Here is a 25,920-nt window from a genome sequence, read left to right on the forward strand (position 1 = left end):
AACAACCAATGTTGGTTTCTTAGTTTTGACAGGTACACCATGGCAATGTGGGATGTTAATAACTTTATGGGAAAACAGCTGAAAGGTAGATGAAAACTCTCTACTATCTTTGTAACTTTTATGAAAATTGAAAATATTCCAAAATACAATGTGTGTCATCATCTGTTTATATAAAAGCATTAGTAATCAGAAAATGTGCACAGGAGTCAGGAGGCTAGAAGCTGGTTAGGAAGGGGCTGTGGAGGAGGTGACGCCTAGACCTGAGTCTGGGAGGAGCAGCGGGGTCAAAGCCTGTGCAGAGGAGAGCTCTCGGGCAGGGAGAAGGCCAGAGGCATAACAGGTGGTAAGAAAGGGGCCAAGGCAGTGAGTAAAAGCCAGGTCAGGGGGCACCACCGGCCAGCCTAGACACTCACATTTACTTGTAGGTGGGAGGTTAAAGAGAGGCATGGCATCTGCTCCTATAGGTGAGATTACAGGTGAGGGCCCCTAGTGGGGAGCCGAACTGGGGGTGGCGGGGGACTGTAGGGTGATTCAGGTGGGAGATAGTGGGGGCTGCAGTAGCTGTAGTTGGAGTAGTGAACATCAATAACACACAGAAAATTCTGTTCAACTGAGGCTGGGACAGGTGAGAAAAGAGGGCCACCCAGGACAGGCCTGGCTCTGAGAAGAGACAGCACCTGGGGCTAGGAGGTCTGGCATTCAGATGGCTCTGTGGGATTCTGCAGAGAATGGGGAGAAATAAGAACCAGAGGAAGGGGCTGAGAGTGCAAGGCGACTTCCAGCCCTTAAAGGGGTAGGAGCCTCTCTGGGCAGCCCCCGACCTGTGTACATAGAGCATGAGCTAGATTTCAGCCCACTTTCCCCCTGGGATCAACTGTACACATGTGGACAGCTATCCCAGGCAGTGAGCCAGGCAGGCCCCACCACAGGAGGGAGACCCACTCACCAGCCTGCCAGCAAAGATTGGGGGACTTACAGAAGAGCAGGATTCACATGGAGGAAGGCAAAGCCCTTTGTTCCCCACAATTCCATGGCTTTAGGAGATAGCTGAGCAAGCATCCAGTTGCTGTTTTCAAAGCCATGTATTAGCAAACTGAAATGGCCCACCTAGGGAAGACCACCTAGGGAAGTCAGGGCTGTGTAAGAATTAACAGAAGGGGATGAGAGGGCACCAGAAGCCTGAGGATGATCCGCTGGAGTTGCTAAAAAAAGTAAAAGCTTTCCATAGGAATTCTACATCTGCCCTGGCAAGAACAGGGGAACGTTAGAAATTTGCCCCACACCTTTCTCGGGGGTCCCCTAAAGGCTGCCCTATGAGGCCCACCACTGGGGGCCTTGAAGACTTCAGAGGCAGGGCACTTGTGTGGGCAGGGTGCCTGGGGTCTGCCATCAGCTCCTTCCCTGACCAGGTGCCAGACCCGCCATCACCCACCCTAGCATGGAGCAGCTCTGCCCCGGCAGAGGACAAGTTGCTGACTGAGGCCAGCAACTCGGTGACTCCTCTGTTAAGGGCAGCTCTGGCTGAGGTCCTTAGTGAGGGAAATGATGTTTTTGACTATCCCCTCTGAGCACTTCACCCATTATCTTTATAAAAAATCACTGTGGAGATTTTCAAACATATACATAAGTAGGAAAATAATGTGATGAATCCCCATGTATCTATCCATCACTTGACTTCAACAATTTTCAACTCATGGCCAATTTGCTCTCCTTATCACTTCCCACTTTCCCCTTCTGCACTGAATAATTCTGAAGCAACATCCCAGACATCGTATTATTTCATGCATTACTGTTTCCTATACTTATTTTCTCTTCAAAGAAATCATGGGACCCAAATTAAGATTGCAGAGGGGAAAGCAAATGTGCAGAACTGGAAGGCTTTAGCCATCGTTGCGGGAGTGATCAAGAAGCACCTGGTCTTGCTTGCTGGCATGTTTGTGTTTGTCTCCTGCTGATGAGAGGAGGATCTTGCTGAGGCTGAGGGCACGTTGAGCCTTGGAGAATCCCACGCTGCAGTTTCAGGAAGAAAGGCAATAAGCTCTGCTGATGACACAGCTGCTTTCTAGTTGAATGCTTGAGCTCTCCATGTTCAGGAGCTGAGCAGCACTCCAGGCGCAGGCCTCAGATTTCACTTCCCTGGGATAAAAAGCTCATGAGACCAGAGAGTACTGGGAGTGAGAATAGATTTTTGAAAATAGAAAGAACTGGCTTTGAAATACAGGGGGAGTAAGTGGTACAACAGAGCTGAGCTGAGGATGTCGAAATGCAGTTGTGAAAACAGAAGTCAGAATTCTCAGAGAAATTCTTCTGAAAAAGAGTTAAAGATCTTTAAGAGGTTGCAGGACATTTTTAAAATCGGATATTCAGAAGGTCATCATGTGAAATATTTTTACTTAAAGTTGCAGTACATTCAACATAATGTTTGTGGGCAAGAAAGAAACGTCTTCCCCAGGAGATGAATATGACTTTAAGAGAGGGATTTGGAGGTAGGTGGCCTAACCCTGAAGGAGAATAAAGACACATGAGGATTTCTAAAATGGAAGAGTCAGAGGACCCAGAGAGAGGTGAGATCTTGAGACAGGTTCTTGCTGGCGTGGCAGGAGAGCAGAAAGGCCAGCTTGTATTCACAGATCAAGAGAAAGCAGGTTGGAGGGATAAATTATTGAAAACCACAGAAAAGACAAGGGAGACTCAGAAAACCTGAAAACAGTGTTTATAATAAATCACAATGCTGTATTGTTGGAAAACCCAGTTGTGTTCAGTGGTAGGAAGAGTCTTTTGAATAAGTAATTAAATAGGACTATCTGTTAGAGACATAAAACCACTCAGAAGCAAAGGAAAGTATAATTTAAAAAACACTTTGAAAAGTATAAACTGCTCTACTGGCGTGAGTGATGTTCTAAGACCTTCTGCTAAATGGAATATTGGTTTTCTTAATTGTGGTGGGCAATGCTGCCAAGGACCTCTTTGCTCTTGGTGCTTTTCCTGAGATAACTGACCCTAAAAATAATGCCTCTCTCCCCAGCCTGGTCTGAGAGCTCTTCATCGTACTGTCAGGGCTAGGACTATTTCCAGATGGGATATCCATTATGCTCTGATTATGGTGGTATTTGGGGGCAAGGAAGGAACAAAAAAGTAATGAAGTCTAGTGTTTTATTTTTTAAACCTCAAAATTTCTGTTTTCATTTCAACTGAAAGTAAAGTCTATGTGGCCTGTATCATTGCCCTCAGTTTTGCAGGCAGCTGTGCTTCCTACACCACACCCAGAATGACCTCCCCAAGAGGGACAGAATCTGGTGATGGAGGTGGGGACACACTGTAGCATCAGGGAAATGCAGCCAGGCCGGGGTGGTGGGGAGGGGCTCCGTTATTCTTTTAGGTTTTCTGGACACTCAACCAGAGCCTTCTCTCTCATTTTTGCTCTTGCCTTGACACACACACACACACACACACACACACACACACACACACTCTCACACACACACACGCACAGACACGCACACACTCCCTGTCTCTCTCACACACACATGTGTACATGCATATCCCCCCTACACATACACATAGACACATCCCATTGTGCAAGCAATTTGTGTTAGAATTCACCTATCACACCAGAGAGAAGGAAGTGGGAAGGAGTCTGATCAATTGTACTGGAAACTCAGCAGCAGAACTGAACAAGGACGAGAGTTCCCTACAGCCCAGATTTTGAAAAAGTGGCAACATCACCAGTATAGCATTAGTATCCAGAATAAAAGGAAAGGACAAGAGCTGGATAAAGAAAGACAGTGGTTTTTCTTTTTCCATTTGAAGTGTCTCTGGTCTATCACAAGTATCTGTTACAGGAGTTTGAAAAATACATGTAAATGAACAAAGCAAACACTGATACCTTTAATGATGTTTCTTTACTGGGTGCTTCATTTGTGAGACATCTTTATCTTCATAATAGAAGGATAATTAACATCACTAATTATCTAATTAAGTTCATTAAGCATCCACCAACAGAGCACCGTGAAGTTGACATTATGTTCTACTGTCAACAAATGCTTTTGATTTCTTAGGAAGTAATTAAAATGTAAATTAGCATGCAATTATATGCACAGGGGAAGTTTTGAATCAGATATTCATTTCAAAACTGCTTAGAGCAACATAGTTTTTGTTTATTTCCTCTTCAATAAAACTAGTCATTTTGCTGCTAGTGGTATAAAAGTTTCCATTGGGCTGTTCACGCTGGAGTGGTAGCAAGGTAATAGTACTATAGGGCACAGACTGTTCCGTTGATATATTTGTTACTGCACTTTGTTTATATTTGTGTCCTTCATGTTTAAATATATCACAACTGATTTTTTTGTTTCGGAAAAGTTTCTGCAATTTCTGCCTTAAATTCTGTAGCTGAGCTTTCCCTTTAAAGGTATTTTACGGCAAATCTTCTAATGTATGTTTTCTTTCAGGTTAGGTTCAGGGAATATCATCCACGACTTGCTGAAAATAGGTTACACACATTCCCCTACCTATGCAGGAAAGAGAAACTGCACATATCAAACTTCAAGTCCAGCCATCCTTAGTTGTAAGTTCACATTTTCCTGATTTCTTAGGGCAGAGAGCAGACACAGAGCTTGTGCAAGTCCTGTGAATCAATGGAATATTCTCCATCTGAGATCATGATGGCTTCTGATAAAATATTGTAAACGGAATGGGTGGACTGTAGTGCTAAATGCAGTAACCTTCTTAGATTAGGGGTCTTCCTGAAACATCACAGAGTCACTGCACACCTGCTGGAAAACAGGAAAACAGGCTACCCAAGATAGAAGCCAGCAGGTTCAAGTCTCCATAGCTTTCATTTTTAAAACAATTCTGTTTGAATCCTGAATACCTGTTTTTTATAAAGCAGCTAGTTCAGTGGATAGGATGTCTACTCTGGTATCTTTGTACATGAAGATGCTGGACCACTTGAGCATCAAGCTGATGTCACCTGATGCAGCTGAGAAGAGAAAGTCTCTATTCATGACATCAAACCCACTCATCTTCTTCTTGGATGATTTTTCCAGGAATAATTGGTACTGGATCCAGGCCCTTTGGTTTTGTGTGGAGAAGGTTTCACATAAATGCAAAGCAAATACAGAGGCCTAAGAGAGACTATCCTTTGTCCCCTTAAAAGGATCGGTGTTAGGGCCTGGCTCTGTATAGAACTGGCAGAACCACTAACAGCCCATCAATGTGGGTGCAGGCAGCTATCCTGAGGGCCCAAGCAAAGATAGACAGGCATCATCATTGCACAGCAGCTGGTGGTAGATGTGAAACCAGCTGGTCTGCAGCAAGCAGTGTCCTCACTGCAGGGAATGCTCGCCTATACCAGACCAGGGCACCCCAGAGACAGCAGTCACCAGGTGTACCCTGACTTCTGAGCTCCGCAGCAGGCCCTGAGCTGTGGTGTGGTCCACGGCTGCCCAGAGGAGGACGCCTTGTTCTCATTTGACTATCCAGAGGGGCTTCCTCCTGCAAGTTCACGTGAAGGACAATGGCTGGGCTAGCAGAGACCCCAACTAACAAAGGGACCCTGATGCTTCAACCAGATGATGCTGATCTTCTCCTAATGTGCAGCAAGCTTCTACCTCAGCTACTTGATAAAAATTTCCTGTACCAGAAATGTTTATTCTTGTTCTTAAACCTTGGGTCCCAGGGCGAGAAGGCAGCTGTAACTCTGCCATGTAGTCTGCCATGTTGTGACTTAAGTGCAAAGTCCACACACTTAGTGAATAATCAGTAGCTACAGTGACTTGCTTTGTCCATGGCTTGCTTGCAGTGTTATCTCCTGCCAGTCACACTCTTCCTGGTCTACAACTGTCACTGAAGGAGAAGTCTGTCTCTCTACTGTGGGTTCTGCAACCTGAGAGTGACCCAAATGCCATCTCTTTGACTATTCTTTTGGCCACGCGGCCTCCCAAAAAATGGGATTAAATTTGGTTTGCTTTTGGCAACAAGACTATGGTCTGAAAACCCTTCCAACAAGGAAGGCACTGAGGTTATGCAAGCTCCATGAATCAATGGAATGTTCTCCATCTGAGATAACAACCACTGCCCATTTAAAGGTGCATTGTATCTAAAAGATGCCAAAAAGTCCTGAGGGACAGATACTCAGTTCCTTCCCCAACAACTTCAGCCTGAACAGAAACATCTAGTTTGGAAAGATTAACCAGATCTCACCTCCATCTGCTAGGTATTTACTGATATTCTTGTTTCTTTCTCCTCTATAGTGACTTATTTTATTACATAGTCAGGCTGTGTTTATATGCCAAATATGAGGCTGTGATTGAGGAAAAAATTGAGTAATACAGAGTCCACATCTGCAGGTCAACTCGCAATATTTTAATTTACTTAAATACTTTACCATTTGCAATTCAACAATACATGAAGTTTTGAGTAGGCATAGCACTCATTTCTATGAGTGCAGAGATGATACATGGTCCTTATATTTAAGGAGTCCTTATAGCCTGGCTGTTTATCTCCCTAGTTAGATGACATCCAAAAATAAATAAATAACAGTAGATGGATTTCAGAAAAAAAAAAGTATACTGCATGTATCAAGGTTTTGTAAAGTAAAACAGATGTGAAATTAATTTAGGAATCTGGCAACTTAAAGGAATCCTGGGTTGAATCCTTTTGAAAATCAAATGTAGTTCTTTAAAGGACACTTACATGCAGATATTTATTTTGAGGTTCAGATTTAGATATACTGGACTTCACAATGTAAGGTATACCTGCATTCTGAAAATTAGAGTAGTGGTTGGGGGGAAAGGTATCACCATCCCAGGAGATGTTTTTAATTTTTTAAAATTATGAGTTATAAGGAAACATATTTTTGTGTATTTATCTAAATTTAAGTATTTTCAAAAACATACTCATCAAGGCAAAAATGCTCTAGCATTCCAAAGACAGAAGTGTCCCAAGCTGTATAAAAGATAAAACGGCAGATGGCCATGGTGGGGAGAATCAGTCTGGGGCCCTCCTGAGGCGCTGCTGCCATTCACAATCCGCTAGGCCCCCCACTCACAGCCGGGCCGCCTGGCGCTGTCGCATGAGTTACAGCCGCCGTCCCGCCCTGGGACCCATCTATTATGAGAAACCATTTTGGTTAATTAAAAAAGTCTTTCAAAGTCTCAGAACAGGAAGTTCTGAAATTTTCTTTTCTTCACTGTTGTTGATGGGGGTTGATGTAAACTTGGCTCTTGGGCCTGGCAAAGAAGGAAGGAGAGATGGAATGTGGAGGAGAGAGGGGAGACAGCAGAAGAAAACACTGAGTCCAGGCTGGGTGCAGTGGCTCACACTTGTAATCCCAGCACTGTGGGAGACCAAGGCGAGTGGATCACCTGAGGTCAGGAGTTCGAGACTGGCCTGGCCAATATGTTGTAACGCTGTCTCTACTAATAATACAAAATTTAGCTGGGCGTGGTGGTGCACGTCTGTAATCCCAGCTACTCGGGAGGCTGAGGCTGGAGAATTGCTTGAACCCAGTAGGCAGAGGTTGCAGTGAGCCGGATTGTGGCATTGCACTCCAGCCTAGGTGACAGGAGCAGAACTTCATCTCAAAAACAAACAAATAAACAAAAAACAAGAAAGCACCGAGTCCAGCCCTGGCCTGAGAGTGAGGTTCGGGGGGTCTCCTAGGTGCTCATGTATCCACTATCCCAGGGAGTGATGGTGGCAATCGTTAAGATCTTTGAGTCAAACGAAAGAGCAATTGAATAAGCCTGAGTCGGATCCACTCTGGATTTAAGGGATTCTTCAAGCCTAGGGCCTGCTGTGCAGCTCAGGTGGCAGTGAGTAAAACAGATAAGGTTCCCACACTCTGTTTGAGGGAAAGCAGACGGCAAGCAAAAGGGAACGGATGAGGTAATATTAAGTACATAAAGTAATCTGAAGGACCTAGATGACGCGCCAGAGACTTGCCTTGTGATGGCTGTAGGTTGGAAGGTCCAAGAAGGTTTCTCCACGGAGGTGATAATGAGTTGAGATGAAGGAGCAGCCCTCCAACATCTAGGAGAGAAGAACTTGGGAAAGGACCCAGTGAATGTCAAAGCTCCGGGGAACAAATGGGCTTGTATATTTGAGAGCAGAGAGAGGCCCATGTGGTTGGGCACAGACACCCCTTGGGGGAGTGGAAGTGGCCCAGAGGAGGTGGCAGGAGCTGGCCACCAAGCATGATTCCAAGTTCTTCAGGGAATAGGGAAACTTGTCTGTATCTATAACTCTGTATCTGTGGCCTCTGTATCTGTATTTCCATCTGGCTCTAGCTCTCCTTCTCCTCTACCAAACCCCCTGTCCCCACTCTGAGAGGTCTTCCTTCAACCTCCCACACACACTCATGATTTCCTGCCATGTTCCAGGCCCTTGGATTAAGGCCAGGGAATACTGACGAAAAGGGCACAGTCCCTGACCCAGGAGGTCGTCCTGCTCCTAGGCTAGTGAAATAATTATGCTGTAAAAAGGGGCCCAGAAGAGAGAGGGTGCAAGTCTGATTTGGAGGAGCTTGATCTGAGACTTGGAGAAGGAGGTGGAGGAGGAAAGATGTGAGGGCAGGTTGATGGTGAGGAAGAGCACCCTCCAGATGCAAAGGATGGACCCTCGTGGTCATCCGCCTTGTGGGTCGGGTGCTGGTTTGGCATTACTGGGGTATCCTATCCAGTTCATCTTATGTATTTATTTATATTCTGACTCTCTCCCCAAAGGCTTTATGGTACCTCTAGATGAGGTGTGTGCGAAAAAATAAGGAAATGAGATCAGGAAAGAAAATAATCCTAGAAGAAAGTCAATTCCTAGGAAATTCAGATGTTGAATATACAGTCTATAAAGACTCACTGTCACATACCAGCGCTGTGCTCCAGCTTCCTGAATGCCACTGTGGAGTGGGAGGCAAGAGGGTTCACGCATCCATTTCTCATCCATCAACTGCTTCTGCCAAGAGCCAGGTTCAGCGCTGGAGAATAGGGACACAGGGTGAGCAAAGCAGATGACCTCTACCTCACAGCTGACTCTGCCCCATCCTGCCATCATGTCACCCCCACTGTGAGTTTCTAAAGATCTGAGCTGACGATGTCATGCCCCTGATCAAAAACCATCCTTAGTTCCCAAGCTGTGCAGACTCAGACTTGTACCGATGGAATTAAGAAGCCCCGTGTAGCTGACCCCACTGCTTATCCAAGTTCATGTCCTGTCACATTCCCACATGGCATCTTTGCTCCAGGTAGACCCACTTCCATATTTTGTAATAGTGCAGGCTATTTTCTCCCATCTCTACCCTTAGGAAAATGTGGTCCTCTCTGCTTAGAGGAGGCCTGCAGGGATACTATCCCTTCTGGAAGCCCACCAAGCCCTCTCCAGCCTGGCTGTGAGTCGGTGTGGCCCCCTCTGTGGGCAAGTCATTTTCTCATTTACTCCCTCGCAAGAGTTTTAAGTTCCTGGTGGGCAAACCCTGTTCCCTGCCCATCTTGAAGGCCTTCGGGTTTGCACAGGGCCTGCACTAGAGCAGGTGCTGCGAATCATTGGCTGAAAAGAGACTGCTAGGAAGAAGCCAGGTTCATCTATTTCAGGCTTACCTGCTTTTTTATGCACAATGACTGCATCTATGGGGACCCAGCCTAAAGGAGGGGGAAAGGTTGGTATTGACCAGTCTACCTATGACCATCAGGCAGCCCAGTGGTGAATCACACAGTAGGACTAACATATTGGCTAGTCACAGTGTGGCTTCCAAGAACACAAGGAAGAGTGGCTGTGCAGCATCCTGGAGCTGGCATGTGGTCGGGTGGCCTTAGGAAGCTCCTGGAGTGGGTGCAGCTTACAGCCAGTGCTGCCAACGGCTCTACTCTGGAGCCTCAGCAATGGGGCAGTCCTGACCAGGGTGACCTTTTTGCTCTTCATAAAGTCCAAAGAAGAGATCTCCTCATAGACTCCAGCCCTGGTTGTGATCCGTCTTTGAAATATGTCAGTTTTGGGGTCCAGGTGTCTCAGTGCTAGGGGAGAATTATTTGGAGTGAAAGTTCCTATATTAGTTTCCTGGGACAGCCATAACGAAGTATCCCAGCCAGGGTGGCTTAAACTACAGACATGTATTGTCTCGCAGTCCTGGAGGCTGGAAGTCCGAGAGGAAAGTGTTGGAGGGGCTGGTTTCTCCCGAGGCCTCTTTTCCAGCTCAGAGATGCTGCCTTCCCCGTGTCCTCACATAGTCTGTCCTCTGTACATGACCGTGTCCTCATCTATTATAACGACACCAGTCATGTAGGATTAGGGCCCGCCCTCTTCACTTTAACTTTATCACCTCTTTAAAGGCCCTGTCTCCAAATACTGTCACATTCTGAGGTAGTAGGGGTTAGGGCTTCAACATGTGATTTGGGGGGAACACAATTTAGTCCTTATCAGTGCCTCACTTCTCAATACATATTCAGGGAAAGATGTTTGCATGGACTGAAACTCCTCTGCCCCCAGGGTGGATCTTCTCATTCATCTCTCATCCAAACCCCCTCCAGTAATCCCTAACCTTCTCGCCCTGCCTGAGGAGGTGTGAGTCTTTAAGAACATTAACCTGTGAGGATGAGGCCCGCAGAGACAGGGTGAGAATAGGCGAGTTCAGGGAAGGCCATTGGCGACACCTCCCGCCTGTCTCAGACTCGCAGAGGCCCTGAAACCCACAGAGGAAAGCAGAGAGGAGAGAGCATGGCTTCCTTGAGAAGGCATGGTGCCTGCAATTTTAAAGGATTCGTCTTTTGCTATACCAGAGTGGATTTGTTTTTAAGTAGTCCTTCTTCATGTACTCATGATGATTGAATTTAATAAAAACATCACAGTTCAAAAAAGACAAATTAGAAACCACCATTCATCTCAGAAATTAATATGTGAGTGAATTTAACAAGAGATGAATTGCGCTGTGGTGTTCTGGTCCCTCTTCACCCGCTCGGAGCACCAGTTGTTTGTCATTATAGCTGGAAATATGATTATTACTCTGGTATTGCTTGACATTTATTAAGGATCCGGGGGCTGTGTCTCCATAGCAGAGAAAAGTGCAATTACCTGGGCACTCAAAGGAAAGAGCCTTTTCTGGCCTGAGTCATCCGAATAGACATCCCCCAAAGACCCCTGGGCCCCGACCATAGCTTGCTGCAGAGCCCAGGCTGTCCCATCACTCAGTACACACTATGCCTTCTTCCTCAAGGGCTGCCAGCGTTTTCTGGGCTCACATAAGGATAGTATACACATGATTTACCAACAAACAGGGACAGCATTTCATTTCATGGTGTTCTCATTAATTGCTTCTATCACTCAACTAAAACCAGACCTCCACTAAGAACTTGTATTCCAAGGTGGATATGTCAGCCTTCTGTGGAAGACACATAATAGAAGTGTTTAGGTCACCTGTTCACTGGATCCTTTGCAACTAGTACAAGACTGCATTGCACATGGACTTAAACAAGGGGTGGGAGTAAGAGCAGGAGCTGCCTACCCTGACCCTGCTCCTGGTAGATGTCATCAGCAGGTTCTGCTGGGTCTCTTTAATCCTGACCCCTGGGGTGTCTTACTCCAGGCAGGGGTTGACCAGCTGTGGAGATTTCGGCCCGAGTGAGTGAGGCAGGTCTGTGAGGTTCTCTTTAATCCCTCAAAGTTTGATCATTGCCTCCACTTGGGAAGCCCTGAATCATGACCTAGAGGAGCTGATTCTGGTGGGCTGGTGGGGAACCCCCTCATGGTGACACAGAACGCTGCTCCTGCAGAGTTTACCTACTGCTGCGGCACCTCGAGGAGGCGTGCCGGGAAAGAGTGTTCATAACAATTAGTTTACACGATAACCACAGAGTGCTCGCACAGGTGTGGCTCCTCTGTTCCTCACTGCTATGACTACGTGATGACCAAATCCCTCATCCTCTCAATCAGCACTGGTGCAGGACAGGTGACAAGTGGGGGACCATTGCGTCCAATGAGAATGATCAATGAGAGCTTGGGCTCTCTGGGAGTAGTATCTACCTCGGCAGCAGTTTCACTCTGCCCTCCGTGGATGGGGGATCCCCTGAGTTCAACTGGAATCTGTCTTGTTGGGGAGAGTCCGATGCTAAAGGAATCTGGAGTTGACACTAAAGTAAAGCAGCATGACCACTGATTTCCTTTATGGATTTTTTGGTGAATGAATACACAGAAACTTTAAAAAATAATAAAGAAGATAGCCTATGGAGTAACATATTATATGGGGTTAAGTTCTAAAGTCTATTTATAAAATGGAAATTAAGTTGTCAGCAATACTCAACATTCCCTCAAACTATTCACAGAATGCACAACCATCTGCAGTTTGGTGAATTCTGCACCATCCTGCACATCCACCAAGCAGCTTTTCCACCATTTTGTACACCAATCAGTCTTTCTTTGTTAAGTACCAGATGAAGTGACTGGCTTGTGCAATTTCAGCAGACAAGATTTACCCCCAAAATAATTGTTTGTAACAGGAGAATTACATTTAATACAATGAGTTGTTGACAGCCAAGAGAACCTGTGGAATGGTGTCTCCCTGAGGGAGAAGAGACTCTCATTCTCCATCCCAGGTTCTCAGTGGGGGTTAGGATAGAGGGTTGGGTGAATTCCCATTGTGATTTAGAAAATCATTTTTAATTTTGCGATACTTTTCATATTCACATTCACTACTTCCATGTCCTCCCCACCCAGTTTTCCCTGTTGTTAACATCTTATTCATGACATATTTGTCAAAGCTAAGAAATTGACATTGTTACATTACTATTAACTAAACATCAGACTTTATTTTGATTTTATCATTTGTTCTGCTAACCTGGAATTCAATCCAGGGTACCACATTACATACAGTTGTCTTGTCTCCTTAGTCCTCTCTGGTTTGTGACAATTTCTCAGATATTCCTTGTTTTTTGTGACTTTGACAGCTTTGAGTATGGTCAGATATTTTGTAGAATGTCCCTCAGTTTTGGTTTGCCTCATGTTTTTTTTCATGATTAGCCTGGGGTTATGGGTCCACAGAGGTGATATGCCCTTCTCTCCACGTGATATCAGGGGATACACGATGTCCATATAATGTCATCACTGCTGATGTTAACCCTTATCATAGAGTTAAGGTGGTGTCTGTCACATTCCTCTATGGTAAAGTTACTGTTTCTGCCTTTCCATACTTGATTCTTTGGAATCAAGTCGCTAAGTCCATACCACCCTCAAGGGGTGCGAGCAATTCAGCTCTAATGTCTGGAAGAGGATTATCTACATATATAATTTAAAATTCTTCTGTAAGGAAGTTTTGTCTCTTCTTCTCTATTTCTTCAATCTTATTTATGTCAGTAAAATTCATTCATATTTATTTTGGAATTTGGGCTGTAATCCATGAAGCCCATTGTTACTTATCTTGTTGTTCAAATGGTTCCAGCTTTTTCTCATAGTATTTAACTGGTCTCATACGTGCTTTCCCTGTAACTCTCTTGCTCTCTTTTTTTCTGCTCACAATTATGTTTTAATGCAATTCCACTATCACCCTTTCTAACATTTTTGGTGTGTGTATTACTCAGAAAGTATTAGGTTATGTTACAGTAACAAAAACTCCCAAGTCTAACTGGCCTAAAATAGCAAATGCTTATTTCTCGGTTGTGCTATGAGTACCCTGAGTGTTGGCCCAAGACTCTGTATACCTTATTCTCACTCAGCGACACTGGCTTATGGTGCGGCCACTATCTGGAACGTTGAGTGTTGCCACACAGAGCTGAAAAAGAGAGATTAGCAAATTGCTGTCAAGCTTCTGCACATATCTCCCTGGCCTCACCAAGATCAAAGGTAGCAGGAAGTTTCATCACGCCACTACCTATAGGAATAAAGACCTGGAAATATTTGATGAACAACACTAATGGCCAGCACATTGTATATTCTGTTAGTTTTTCTTTCCTAGGCAAATATACACAGATTTAATTCTTGTTCTTGAAAGCATACTGTTTTCTATTCTATCAATTTTAAAATATTGATATAGCAAGAACCTGGTGCCCATCAGTAGGTCCTTTTTGATACCAGGGCTGCTGTGAATGATTATGTAGGTTGTATGGAAGGGCATCTGGCCAAAAGAGCAAAAGGAGACTGAAATCCAGACTTTGCCCCACTATTCAAGTCATCCATCTACGGTCAGGATGGTGTTCACCCAAAGGGGATGTCAAGGTGCTGCAAGACTGGGGGCAGCCGTTGGTGAGAGCTTGATTTGTGCTGACTGCATAGCATTCTATCACAGGATGGACCCTCCTCCATGTGTGGATGCTTAAATTGTTTCATTTTGTGCTGCTATCAATAGGATGGTGAAAAACGTCCACTATTTGTGCAAATATCTTATGATTTCTTCGGGATTAATTAATGGCAGTGAGAAAGGTGAGTCGAAGGATGAAATGGTAATCACATGTCCGTTCATGGCCAGTGCAGTGCAGGTGAGGACTCGGCATCCCTCCCTTCTGAGTTTAGTCCCAGACCTGACATGTAGTGTGTGACTGAAGTGGCCAGGACCCATAACTATCATCTTAGCACCAAGTTGCTGAGCAGGATCTGAGCTGCTGCCTTCAGATATCAGCCTTTCTCATTTTTGTGAGGCCACACAACTCTGATTACAGGACTAATGATGCTTTAAACAAACAAGCATAATGACTGTCATCAGTGGTTAGTGGGTGTTTCCTGCGGGACAGCTTGGTCAATAGTGTCACCAGCAGCTGGCCAGCCCTAAGGGTGCCCCTGGCAAAGGTGGGTACCACCAAGCTTTGGTGAGCCCACTTGGAAGTGACCCTCCATGGATACGTGCCCAATTTCCCATTCCAACTTCTGACTTGTGTCCTGCAGCCAAAGCCCTGAAGAGGCACTGGGAGAGCAGGACCCAGACCCATTTTGCCTCTCAAATCTCCAGACAGCAATTAGAGGCCCTTTGTTCTACTCCAAAGGTTCTCAAACTCTTTAATGTGCTGGCAGTTGCTAAGCAAATGCTATTTAGTTCTAATAAGCAATGCAGCACTCTGCTCTGAATCTGTCCCTGCTCGATGTGCTACAATCACTGCTGTCTAGGCAGATGGGCCTCTGCCCTTGACCTGACCCAAATATCCTTCCTCCTGTCTCCACCTCCCTGAGTATGACAACTTTCCAGGGCATAAAGGGCTCAAAGGTCAGTGGGAAGGTGGAGATACACTGGGTGGAAATGCACGAGAGACAGATGCCCATAGTGACAGAGTCCAAAGACTCATCTTCCGACTCTGCCACTTCCTGTATTGACAGAGTCACTTATTCTCACTTGGCCTCTATATCTTCTTCTGTAAAATGAGAGTAATCATATAAATTTGTCAGGAGGATAAATTTTAAATGTGCACATGCATAACTCCTTTGTCAGTCGTAAAGTGCCCTGTGCATGTTAGTTAATTGAAAGTAATGTTGAGAGAACAGACCAAGGGATGATACATATTTGGGTTATCAATACTCTTAGATAATCCACTGATATGCTCGTGGTGCGTTCCCTGTCCCATTCTGCCAAGCATCCACTACTCTGTTTAAGAGCTGCTCAGCTCTCAGGAGAAGCAGTCATTTTGCCTCCTACTCCACTCTGGAAACAGAAGCCGTGAGGTGTGAACTGCCTCACTCTCCGTGCACCAGCTACAACCTTATCCCCATCTGTAGCCATCTTCAAGCCCTCCCTACAAGCTCCTGGCCTGAACAGCCTCTCCCCTCCCCATCACTCAACTCAGCCACTGCATGGGCTGTGTGTCCCATCCTTTTTTTCAAAGGGAGTAGCTTTGAACCCTGGAATGGAGAATCTGAGCCAGAGTATAACCAATTCTGGACTGCAGTTATTGTAGACAAGGTATTTATTTGAAGTGTGAAGATGTTTATAACCGAACTCATAGAACATTTTCTTTAAGTGCTAATTTTAATTTTGAGGAGACAATCTAAGTCTTTTGTTTGTTTGTTTGTTTCTTTAGACAAGGTCTGGCTTTGTTAGGCTGGAGTACGGTGGTACAGTCCGGCTCACTGCAACTCTACCTCCGGGGTTCAAGCCACCCTCCCACCTCAGTCTCCTGAGTAGCTGGGACCACAGGTGCACACCATCATGCCCAGCTAATTTTTGTATTTTTTGTAGAGACGGGGTTTTGCCTTTTTGCCCAGGCTGGTCTCGAACTCGTGAGCTCCAGCGATCCACCCACCTCAGCCTCCCAAAGTGCTGGGATTACAGGCTTGAGCCACTGCACGTAGCCCTAAGTAATTTTTTTCAACTGACCTTATTAATGACTTCAATATTTTATACCCCAACAGTCTCGCTAGGAGATCATTTGCAGTTTACAAAATATTTTCATTCTACTGTCTCATCCCAGCTTCATAACATCTCTGCACAATAGACAAGAGAGGTCCTAGTAACCTCATTTTATTGACGATAAATAAAGTTTCAGAAAGATTAAGTGACCTCCCCTGTAATGTGACTACTAAGAACCAAAAACTAAGGTGTCTGGACTTCTGTGCTTTCTACCTCCCATACTGTTATTCTGTAGTGCTCAGAACGTGAAGGTCTTTTCATGTTATAACACTCAAGTTGGCCTGACTGAACTTCCTTACCTCGAGCCCACTTAACCCGCGGGTGTCATCATGGCAAGGCCTATCCCTCTGCTGCAAGGCAGTCCATTTATTTGAAGGCAGCTGCTTTGCGTCCAAGGTCCCCTAAGCGTTCTGTATTTCTGCTGCATGTCTCCAAAGTACCATAATAGAAAAAAGTCTGGGCTTTTGCCTTAAATGTAGAATTAGTCAAACTTTTCAGCTTTTTATGTCACTTGTAATGCTCATAATGATTGTTTTACTTTTAAATGTGTATAAACAATGTAACAGCAATATTGAAAAGAAATTGCAAACAAAAAAAAAAAATGAAAGAAAAGAAAAAGAATGAAATCACACTATTTCCTTTATTCCAAAACAGTAACTGGGGTTTTAAAATGATATTGTGTTTATATTTTTTAGTGTTTGCCAATAAACATTTTTTAATTTTATTGGAGGATAATATACATAGGGAAAAAGCAGAACATAAATATACAGATTTAAGAATTTTGACAAAGCGAACATGTAATCACGATTAATGATACCCCAGTAGCATCCCTGATTCCATGCCTCCTTCCAGTCTCTAGCACCTTCTTCCCCCAAAGTAGTCCCTCTTTTAGTATCTAATATCATAAATTAGTTTTCCATATTTTAAATTTTATATAAATGAAATAACATAGTATATACTCGTTGGTCTGGCTTATTTCCCTGCAAATTATGTTTGTAGGATTTAGCCACAGTAGTGGTTCATTCATTTTCCCAGTGGTAGGGCAACAGTTCTCAAACTTTTTGGTCTCAAGACCCATTCACTTTCTTAAAAATTATTAAGGACTCCAAAGAGCTTTGGCTTATGTATATTTTATCTACTGATATTTACTATATTATAAATTAGAACAATTTTTTAAATGATGCATGTGTTAATTTATTTTAAAATAATAATAGAAATAATAGATCCATTATGTGTAAGCGTAACATTTTGAATGAGTACAGTAGTCGTCTCTTATTCACAGTTTTGTTTTCTGCAGTTTCAGTTATCCATGGTTAACCGTGGTCCAAAAATATTAAGTAGAAAATCTCAGAAATAACTTATAATGTTAAATAACTTTTGTTACAGTATATTATTATAATTACTCCATTCATTATTAATTATTGTTACTAATCTCTTTCTGTGCCTAATTTATAGATTAAACTTTATCATAGGTATGTACATATAGAAAAACAGTATATATAGGTTTCAGTACTATCTGTGGTTTCAGGCATTCTTGAAACATCTTGGAACATGTGCCCTGAAGGTAAGGGGAGACTATTGTAACTATATTTTCAAAACAAAAAATGTAAGAAAAGTGGTACTGTTTTATATTTTTGAAAATCTTTTTAGTACCAGTAGGACTTAGTGAAAAATTGTCGAATTCTAATATCTGTTTCTTTATTCAATCTGTTGTGCATGTTTTGAAGTAGATGAAGAATATCTGGCTTCCCACAGATATGCAGTTAGAAAAGAAAGTAGTATTTCAGTTTTTTTTTTTGCAAGATAGCCACTGTATTTTAATACAACAGAATATGATAAGTTGGTTGATATTGTTTCAGATTCCACATCTCAACTTACCCAACTAACCAGATACTACCTGTCAGATTGATAAGAGTATTCAAGAAAAATATCCACACTTATCTGAAAAGACTATTAAAATACTCCTCTCTTTTTCAACTATGTATTTATTTGAGGCTCAATTTTCTTCTGATTCTTTTTTTTCATATTTTTAAAATTATACTTTAAGTTCTGGGGTACATGTGCAGTATGTGTAGGTTTTTTACATAGGTATACACGTGCCATGGTGGTTTAAGGAAATTATATTCTTCTTTGATACTATACCAAAACTCAACAAGTTGTAATTTATTAAAGGACACTTGAACTCTATCAGTAAAATTTTTGTAGTCTGTTACATTCAAATGTGTTGATCTATCTTGTACTTTGAGTGAATATTTTAACCCATACATTATTTTGTAACATGCATTAGAACATACAGGTAGTATATGTGGAAAATATTGGTTCCCTGACTTATGTAGATCTCCCAATTGTTGACACATTTTATTATGCAATATGGAAAAGTTATGCTGAAGTTAACACCAGAAAAATTCTTAGCTACTGGGACACTGTCAAGCTCACAGAGGCACACAGATACAAATTTTTCAAAATTCTAGTATTTGCTCGATTTTTCTAAAATTTGCTCAAATTTTATCTTTGGTAGTAAATACTGTCAGTTGTTTCATTTGAGATGACAGGTTTACTTTGTTCACTTTCAAGAAAATAGCTGCCAAATACTCATGCCAATAACTGTAATTTTGTCTCCCAGTCATTCGTTCAGATAGAAATGATGTTCTCTGAGAGAAGCAGCTAGTTTGGCTCACAGAACTAACAATTATGCACGTACTTTTCCTTGAGACAACCATGATGGGTTTTTTTTGGTATTCAGAAATGCTTTATGCAGACTTCCCATTTTATCACACAAACTATTAAAAGAAGTGTATCCAGGGTTGAGGTTTAATAAAATTAACAATTTGTACTGCTTCATCAAAGACGTTCTTAAATGAAAATAACTTTTAATTTTTTCCTCCTATAAGCTCTTGGTGGTGGGGAACACACATGGTGATTTTTATACAGTTGGTGCCAATGTCTTGATTTGTGCCAAGGCATTAGTTTTATTTACTATTGCTTTGGGGCCATCAATGCAATTTCAACGCAAGGGAAAAAAAGGCAAAAATGTCATAGTATTTTGAAAGTAATTTTGACTTCACAGGGCCTCTGAAAAGGTCTCAGGAATCCCTAAAAATTTATTGACCACATTTTGAGAAACATTAGTATGTTCAATATATAAATATAAGTTATTTAGCCAGTCTATTATAAAAAGGTATTAATATTAAAGTCTCTATATCCATCTAGATGGGTGACATGGATGGAACAAAATGTACTAAGGTCTTTATACCTTCTTTAGTAAAATGTCTGCTCACATCTTTTGTACATTTTCTGATGGTATTTTTTTCTTTTCTACTTGTTTTTTGTTTGTTTTTTTTTTTTTTTTTTTTTTTTTTTTTTTTGCTCTTGTTGCCCAGGCTGAAGTGCAACGGTACAGTCTTGGCTCACTGCAACCTCCGCTGCCAGGTACAAGCGATTCTCCTGCCTCAGCCTCCCGAGTAGCTGGGATTACTGGCACCTGCCACCACACCCGGCTAATTTTTTTGTATTTTTAATAGAGACAAGGTTTCACCATGTCGGCCAGGCTGGTCTCGAACTACTGACCTCAGGTGATCCACCCGCCTCAGCCTCCCAAAGTGCTGAGATTATAGGTGTGAGCCACTGCGCCCAGCCTACTTGTTGAATTTTAAGAGTTCTTCATATATTTTAGATGTTAATCCTTTGATGGATATGTGTCTTACAAATATTTTCTCCCAGAGTGTAGATTGTTATAGCTTTCTGTTCGCATGGTTTTGCACAGCAAAATTTTAATATTGATGTCCAATTCATTAATTTTTCTTTTTACGAATGGCAATCTTAATATAAAATCTAAGAACTCTTTGCTTATCCCTAGATGTGAAAGATTTTCTCCTAAAATATGTAGTTTTATGTTTTTCATTAAATCGTGGTCCATTTTGAATTAAATTTTGTATAAGGTATGAGACTTAGGTTCATTGTTTGGGCAATGGACATCTAATTGCTCCAACACCATTTGCTGAAAAGCTATCTGTTGAATAGCTTTTGCAACCTTGTCAAAAATTAATTGGGCATTCATCTGTGGATTATTTCTGGATTCTCTCTTCTGTTCCAGTGATCTATGTGTCTGTTCCTCTCTCAGTACCACACATTCTCAATTACTGTAACTATGAGTATAATAAGTCTTGAAATCAGGTGGAATGATTCCTCTCATTTTACTCTTAGTTTTCAAAGTTGTTTTAACTCTCTTAGTCCCTTTTCCAATTCATACCAGTTTTAGAAATAATCTTGTCTGTATCCAGAAAAAGCCTTGCTGGTATTTTAATAACAATTTTATTAAACATGCTTAGCAATTTGAGAAGAAATGACGTATTTGTAGGTTGAGTCTTCCAATTCCTGAACATGATATGTTTTTCCCTTTATTCAGATCTTCTTTTATTTCTTTCATCTGCATTTCATAGTTTTTGACATATGCATCCTATAAGTGTTTTATTAGATTTACACTTAAGTTTTTCATTATTTTTGAGAAATTGACAATGATATTTTTTATTTCAGCATCCATGTGTTCATTGCTAATATTTTGAAATACATTTATTATGTATATGTTGATCTTATATCCTGTGACTTTTTTTTTTTTTTTTTTTGTAAATACCTTGTGTATTTACCTTACTGGATTTTGTTTTGTTTTGCTTTGTTGTAAATACCTTAGGAATTCAACAGAATCAGGACAGCTACAAATAGGGACAGTTTTATTTCTTTCTTTTCAATCTGTATGGCTTTTACTTGTTTTCTTGCCTTATTGTACTGAATAGAACTTCTAGCACTATATTGAATAAAAGCAGTGAAAGTAGGCATCTTGACTTTATTCCAATTTTGGAGGAAAAGTATTCATTATTTATCACTAAATAAGATGTTAGCTGTAGAGTTTTTGTAGATGCCCTTTATTAATTTAAAAACATTTATACCTATTCCTAGTTTACTGAGTTTTATCATGAATGGGTGTTAAATTTTGTCAAATGTTATCCTATATCACTTGATATGACCATGTGATTTTCTTCTTTCAGCTGCTAAAATGGTGAATTAGATTGATGGATTACTTTTTGGATATTTTTCAGATTTGCATTCCTGGAATAAATCCCACTTGGCCATCGTTTATTAGTGTTTTGGGGTATTCTTGAATTCTGTTTGCTAATATGAGAAATGTTGCACCTATTCGTGAAAAAATAGTTTTCTCTTTTTTCATATTGTTTGTCTGGTTTTGTTATCAGACTATTACTAGCCTCATAAAACTAATTGGAAAATATCATCTCCTCTATTTTCTAGATGATATTTCATAAATTCGATTTTAATTCTGTCTTAAATTTTTAATAAAATCCTCAAGTGAAAATATGTGGATTTGGCAATTTATTTTTGGAGACTTTAAAAATTATGAATTCAGTTTTTATAGCAGCTATAAGGCTATGCCAGTGATCTATCATATATTGGATGAGTCATGGTAGTTTGTGTTTGGCAAAGAATTTATCCGTTTCATCTAAATTGTCACACTGATGTGTGTACAGTTCATGGTATTACCTTAATTTTTATGCCTGCCAGGTCGGTAGCAATAGCCCCTGTTTCATTTTTTAGAATTGCAGTTTGTGTCATTTCTTTTTTCATCTATGTTAGTGTTTCTAAAGGTTTGTAAATTTTATCTCTTCAAAGTGCAGGTTTTTGTTCCAATCATTTTTCTGTTTTTAATTTCATTGATTTCTGCTCTTTATTATGACCTTCCTTCTGCTTGCTTTGGGTTTTTCACTTTTTTCTAGTTCCTTGAGGAGGAATTTAGAGTATTTATTTGAGAATTTGTCTTATCAGCTCAGGCTGCTATTACAAGTTACTACCCACAGGCTGGCTTATTTCTGACAGTTCTACAGGCTGGGAAGTCCAAGAGCTAGGTGCCGGCTAATTTTCTCCCTGTTGAAGGCTCCCCTCCTGGCTTACTGAAGGCTGCTTTCTTGCTGTATCCTCACATGGTGGAGAGAGAAAGCTCTGGTGTCTTTCTTTTCTTATGAGGACACTAATACCATCATGGGGGTCTACCCCATGGCAGCATCAAACCTAATCACTTCCCAAATGCCCCACCTCTTAATACCATTATGTTGGGAGTTAGGACTTCAACATATGAATTTGGGGGGAACGGAAACATTCAGTTTATAGCATAATTTTACTCTTTTCTAATTATGCATTTTTGCCATGTATTTTCCTCTCAATAGTGATTTAGCTACATAATATACATTTTGATATTTTCTATTTTCAATTTCATTAAATGTAATGTATTTTTTAAAAAATTTATTTTGAGACTTCTTTTTTGACACAGATTATTTTAAAGTCTATTGTTAGTTCCTAAGAGTTTGAGGATTTCTTGTTATCCTTTTGTTACTAATTTCTAGTTTTATTCAATTGTGTGTAGAGGGCACATCCTGCATGTTTTTATTTATTTTAATTTTTTGGATTTTTTTTATAGCCCAAGATGTTTTGTGTATGTTTTGTGAGCAATTGAGAAGAATGTGTGTTGTCTTGTTGTTAGGTGAAGTTGTCTACCAAGGTGGGTTACTTGGACATTTTTTGGAATTAAATTTTGATTTATTTATTGTGTTTTGAGTTATCTCTCTGTGTAGCTTTTTTAGTTGTTGCTCTAGGTATTACTCTCCATTTATAATGTAATAGTCTTAAATATTTTCTCTACACTCATTTAAAATCACACAGTGTTATAAAATCAGACAGTGTTATAATTTTTGTTTTAACCATCACTAATAATTTAAAAGTCTCAAGAGGAAAAGGATAAGGATATGTATTGTATCTACCATATTTCTGTTGCTTGCTCTATTCCTTTTTTCTTCCTGGTGTTTCACGATTCCTTCTTTTACCATTTATCTTCTGTTTAAAGAGCTTCCTTTAACTATTTTTACAGGGTAGCTTTGGTGGTGACAAATTCTCTTAATTTTCCTTTGTCTTAGAATGTGTTAATTTACCCTTTAATTCAAAGGGATATTTTTGCTGGATATAGGATACTGTGTTGACAGTTCTTTATTTTCAGCACTTGAGAAATACTGTGCCACTTCCTTTTGGCCTCCATGGATTCTGATGAAAAAAATCACTGTTACTTAAATATTTTCCCCCATAGGTAAGGTGTTGTTTCTCTCTCCCTGGGTTTAAGATTTTTTTCTTTGTGTTAGTTTTCAGAAGTCTGACTATAATATGTCTTGACATGTATTTCTATGGGTCTGTCTTGTTTGGAATTTGCTTAGCTTCTGAAGCCTGTAGGTTTATATCTTTTGCCATTTGGGGGATTTTTTCAGCCATTATTTTTTTTAGTAAGTTTTAGGCACCACCCACTTTATCCATTCTTTTTGGGATTCTGATGACACAAAGATTAAATCTTTTGTTATTGTCCTATAGGTTGCTAAGACTTTGTTCATTTTTTCCATTCTGCTTTCTCACTGTTGTTCAGAATAGCTACTTGCTATTGTTCTATTGTCCGGTTCATTGATTCTTCCCTTTGTCCCTTGAATTCTACTGTTTTACACTGGGTTCCTCTTTATATCTTCTATTTATCTGATGAGATGTTCTATTTATTAACAGAGGCTCCCTAATTTTTTAAAAATTGTTTCTGAATGTTTTAAATTTGTAGTTGTTAAGCATTTTTATGATGGCTGCTTTAAAATCTTTGTCAAATATTTCTAACATTTCTGTTATCTCACTGTACACATCTGTTGATTGTCTTCCTTTATTCAGTTTGAGGTTTTCCTGGTTCTTGATGTGAGTCTATGTTATGAGACTCTGGATTTTATTTTTCCTTAAATGTTTTTTATTAAGCAGATTTATTTATATATAATTCATATAACATACAATTCACCTATTTCAAGTAAACAATTAAATGGTTTATAGCAGGGATCCCCAACCCCCAGGCCATGGACCGGTATCCGAGCCCTGCCTCCTGTCAGATCAGTGGTGACATTAGATTATCATAAGAGCACAAAGCCTATTGTGAACTGCGCATGCCGGAGATCTAGGTTGTGTTCTCCTTATGAGAATCTAATGCCTGATGATCTGTTACTGTCTCCCATCACCCTCAGATGCGACCATATAGTTATAGGAAAACAGCTCAAGGCTACCACTGATTCTATGTTATTGTGAGTTGTATAATTATTTCATTATATGTTACAGTGTAATAATAATAGAAATAAAGTGCACAATAAATGTAATGTACTTGAATCATCCTGAAACCATCCTCCTCCAACCCCTCACCTCTGGTTCATGGAAAAATTGTCTCCCACAAAACCAGCCCTGGTGCCAAAAAAGTTGAGAACTGCTGGTTTATAGTATATTCCCAAATATGTGCCACTGTCACTGTAATCAATTTTATAACATTTTATAACCTCAGAAAGATACTCCATACTCTTTAACTATCACTCTTCTATCCCCTATCCCTCTAGTCCTAAGCAATCACTAATATCCTTTCTCTATTAACATTTCATAGAAACGGAATCATATAATATTTGGGCTTTTGAAATTAGCTTCTTTCACTTAGGATGTTGTTTTTAAGACTCATGCATGTTATAGCATGTGTCAATACATCATTCTTTTTTATGACTAAATAATATGCCATCATGTAAACAGATCATATTTTGTTTATTTGTTCATCAGTTGGTGGATGTTTAGGTTATTTCCAACTTTTGGCTATTATGAATAATATTGCAATAAACATTCATGTATAAGTTTGCAGTTGGATGCAATTTTTATCTTGGGTATATACCTGAGAATGGAATTGCTGAGTCAATGGCAGCGCTTTATTTAATCATTTGAATAACTTTCAGAATATTTTCTAAAGTTCTACACTATTTTACATTCCTAGCAACAGTGTATGAGAGTTTCGATATACCCATATTCTCAATAAAACTTGTTATTATCTAAAGTTTTGATTCTAACCATCTTACTTGGTTGACTCTCTCATTGGTCTCATTGTGAGTTTTATTTTGCATTTCTCTGATGACAAATAACACTAAGCACCTTTTCACCTGCTTATTAGTCATTTGAATATCTTCCTTGAAGAGCAGTCTTTTTGGATCTAGTGTCCATTTTTAAATTGGGTTATTTTTCTTTTTGTTATTGATTTCTAAGTATTTTTTATATATTCTAGATAGGAGTCCCTTATCAGAGGTGTAATTTATAAATATTTTCTTTCATTCTCTGCGTCTTCTTTTTACTTTCATAATAGTGTCTTTCGAAGCACAAATTTTTACTTTTGGTGAAGTCTAATTTATCCTTTTTGTATTAGCCTGTTTTCATACCGCTAAAAAGAACTGCCCAAGACTGAGTAATTTATAAAGAAAAGAGGTTTAATTGACTCACAATTCAGCATGGCTAGGGAGGCCTCAGGAAACTTACAATCATGGCAAAAGGCAAAAAGGAACCAAGGCACCTTCTTTACAAGGTGGCGGGAAGAAGTGCTGAGCGAAGTGGGAAAGAGCTCCTTATAAACCATCAGATCTCATTAGAACTCACTCACTATCACAAGAACAGCATGGGGGAAACCACTCCATGATTCGTTTGCCTCCACCTGGTTTCCCCCTTGACACGTGAAAATTATGGGGATT

General features: G+C 40.7%; 1 protein-coding gene across 14 annotated transcripts in view; it reads left to right on the top strand.

The window, feature by feature from the left end:
* The window catches only part of LOC105486657 (WDFY family member 4), a 295,688-nt gene that overhangs the window by 151,490 nt on the left and 118,278 nt on the right, over nucleotides 1-25,920 (top strand). The window lies entirely within an intron of this gene.

This window comes from Macaca nemestrina, chromosome 9 (genome assembly GCF_043159975.1).
Source record: "Macaca nemestrina isolate mMacNem1 chromosome 9, mMacNem.hap1, whole genome shotgun sequence".
Taxonomy (NCBI): domain Eukaryota; kingdom Metazoa; phylum Chordata; class Mammalia; order Primates; family Cercopithecidae; genus Macaca; species Macaca nemestrina.